Source organism: Zingiber officinale, chromosome 10B (genome assembly GCF_018446385.1).
Source record: "Zingiber officinale cultivar Zhangliang chromosome 10B, Zo_v1.1, whole genome shotgun sequence".
NCBI lineage: Eukaryota > Viridiplantae > Streptophyta > Magnoliopsida > Zingiberales > Zingiberaceae > Zingiber > Zingiber officinale.
The window spans coordinates 55,015,801-55,019,356 of NC_056005.1; the positions used below are offsets into that span (position 1 = coordinate 55,015,801).

At 37.6% G+C, this 3,556-nt stretch overlaps 1 non-coding gene across 1 annotated transcript; it reads left to right on the top strand.

Annotated features, from left to right (window-relative positions):
* The first annotated feature begins 625 nt into the window (after nucleotides 1–625).
* Nucleotides 626–731, top strand: LOC122030758. Its single transcript, XR_006125596.1, has one exon. It is a non-coding gene; the product is annotated as a small nucleolar RNA R71 (small nucleolar RNA).
* The last annotated feature ends 2,825 nt before the right edge of the window (nucleotides 732–3,556 follow it).

Consider the following 3,556-nt stretch of genomic DNA (forward strand, 5'->3'; position numbering starts at 1 on the left):
TGAAGGTCTTGGGAAAGGTACTTCTAATTTCCCATATTCCCTTTTAGCTTGTGGAGGAGATTCAACTTTCTTATCTAGTGTTGGTATAATCAATCATTGAGGGAAAGGTACTTGTGGCATTTGGGAACCTCCTGGAATAATGGAACTGAGTTCATGTGAACTTCTATTGTTCTTCTCCTCAATTCTAAACATGTCCTTTTTCAGAAGTTCTTCATGATTCTTGCCACTTCTCAACTTAAGATCATTATCATTTACACTAGATCTTTTCTGTGAAGGAGGAAAGTCTTCTTTGAACCATTTTGAAACTATACTATTGATCTTTTCCCCCAAATGTCTGAACTCCTCATTTTTTGACTTGTGAACTTCAACTTTCTTGGATATTTGAGCTGCATTTTGATTGACAGGCTCTCTTACATTTATGGCTTGCACTTCTTGAATTTTTGAGGGAGATTTCATTCAACTTTTGTTCAACCATTCATGGAGGTTCAATGCCACTTGATCAATTAACATATATGCTTCATCTACACTCTTATCCATAAAAGAACCTCCAGCTGATGAATCTAACAAACACTTATCTGAGAAAGAAATTCCCCCATAGAATATGTGCAGAATCAACCATTTTTCAAAACCATGATGAGGGCATTGTGTTTGAAGACTCTTGAATCTATCCCATGCTTCAAATAATGATTCTCCATATGCCTGAGCAAAATTTGTTATGCAATTCCTCATATACACTGTTCTGTTTGGAGGGAAAAAATGATTCAGAAATTGCTTCTCCAATTGCTCCCAACTTGTGATATTTTGAAGATGGAGAGAATATAACCAAGTCCTTGCTTTCTCCTTGATACTAAAAGGAAATGCCATCAATCGAACTGCATCTGCTAACACTCCTTCACATTTCACCATATCACAAATCTCTAAAAATGTTTCAAGATGCAGATAAGGACTTTCTGATACTTCTCCTCCAAATTTGTGACCTTGTATTATGAAAATTAACTCTGGGTCTAGTTGAAAACTTTCTGCTTCAATATGAGGCTGCACAATGGGAGATAAAAATCTTGTAGAAAAATATGTAGAAAAATTTCTCATAGGTCTGCTTGACATGTTAGTGCTCATGGATATTCAAGAAAAAATTATAAAATGAAGAATCAAAGACAAGAAATAAAATGCAATATGGAAAGCAAGAAAGAAGATGCAGAATTTAAATTGCAAGAAAGAAAGTGCATAATGAAAACAAGAAAGAAAAGATAAAAGGAAAAATAAAAATATTTAGAATAATTCATATGCTAAAAATTGCAAGATATGTTTACAAAAGAAAAGAAGAAAGAAACTAGATCAAAAGAGAAAACAGAGAAAAGTTAGATTAGAGTGCTCGAAATCAAGAATGCAAAGTTAGAATTAGAATTAGAATTGCAACAAAAAGAATTGTCAAGAATGTTATTCAAGAAAGGAAAAACTTATGAAAATAGAATTCTAAAAGTTAGATTACAACTATACAAATGAAAAGAGAAGTTATGTCTTGTCTAACTCAATCAATAATTCCTAATGTTATAGCGCAGTCCCCGGCAACGGCGCCAAAAACTTGTTGACCTCTGCAAGTGTACGAAAATATCGCAAGTAATATAAAAGCTTATCGTATCCACAGGGACTGGAATAAGCACTAAGAATGTCTCAAAGCGAATTAGCTAGACGACAAATCAATGGATTGTCAAAGTCTAAGTGTAACTATGAAAAGTAACAAAGAAATAAAAGAATAGGAAACAAGGAATAGGGCAATGATAAGGGATGTTCTAAGAGTTTTGGTTTCTTTGTAAGGTTCTTCAATGTAAATGATCTACCAAATTTTATTTCTCAATTGTCCACCATTTGTAAAAGGTTGCCGGTTCTCTCTTGCAGTAGACAACCAGCCTAGGACTGAAATCTATATCTAAATGCGATCAATTAGATATGAGCCTTTGTTGTACTTACACGGGCATGTTCCTGTCATAAAGATCTCTCGGAAAATCAACATAGAAATCATTACCTCTCAACCCATAAGATATAAATAATAATGCATAAATCTATCCTAACCTCTTGAATTATCCTATTTCCCCCCTAAAGCTCATCCCTCAAACGTCCTTACACGGGCTTGCACCTTTCGCGTGCTTCCCTTGAAAAATCGAGTGAGAGATAATCTCTACAAGATCCATAAGACATTCAAACAATCAATCAAGAATATGAATTAGGTCCAAATCACAACAATATATCCAAGATTTAATTGATACAAATAGGAAAAAATCATAGAAGTAGGGAATTGGCAAATCCATAAGAGTTTGCATCAAGAAATTCTTACAAATACTCCCTCCATCCTAGAACGAAAAGATATACTCCATGAATCGTAGAGAAAAACCTGAAGAAATACAAATCACAAGCATTCTTGATCCCCCAATACAAGAAGAGAAAAGAAGAAAACTTATCTATAAAGAAGATGGTCTTCGGATCCAATCCTCGCTCTCGGAGTCGAATTAGTGAAGATCTTCCATTAGATTGCCCAAAAATCCACCCAAGAATGCAAGGAATCACCCAAATCTTCCTTTCTCCCAAAGGGGAGAAGACCCCCTTTCAAATCAAGGAGGAAGGCTTATATAGAGGTGAGGTTTGGGCGCCACACGACCCCGAGGCACGGCCGTGTGAGGTTCACACGACCTGCCTCACTCCCCTCTCTGCACAACTCACACGGCTGTGTGTGAGACACGGCCATGGCACACCCTGTATCTGCTACCTTCGCATGGCCGTGTAGATCTACACAGCCTGGGCAGTCTGTGGCACTGGAGATCTCGCACGACTGTGTAGTGTACATGACCATACCCTTAATGTCTCTGGAAACCTCACATGGCTGTGTAGATCTACACGACCATGTAAGTCTTCAACACTGAAATGCTAGTATGACCGTGTACTGCACACGACCTGCCCGGCTGCTCCTGCTGGCTCCATATCTTGACATGGCCGTGTGAGGTTCACACGGCCGTGGCAACTTCCTTCTCTATTTCAGCCACATGGCCAGAAATCTCCACATGGCCAGGGCAACCCCCCATGGCCGGGCCATGTGAGGTTCAGGAATGATGCCTTCCTCCTTTGCTCTGCTTGCAGATTTGGCCTTGAACATGAAATCTTTACCAAATTTGACTCTTGTGTACAAAAAATGTACAAAAGCAGATCTCTGAACGAAAAGAGTAAATATGCTAAAAGGAAAGCTAAAAGTATGAAAATACGTAAACAAAGCATGTACAAAGTATGTGAATGTGCATCAAAACATGCTAACAAGTGTATACAATCTACGCACATCAATATCCTTCTTTCTCCCTTTTTCCAAGTAACTCCTAGTACGTTTTTTGTTCGTGTCTTTTCACACATTCTCTTTGGCAAATCAATGACTCTTCTTTACTGAATCATTTTATTTCAATGACGATCCTTATATTGCCCTAAAACCCTAAGCCTTTTTTTAAAACTTTTTCACTCTTCGTCTTCCTCCAATTATTCCTTGGTGATTTTCTTTCTCGACCTTTCCCCATAACTC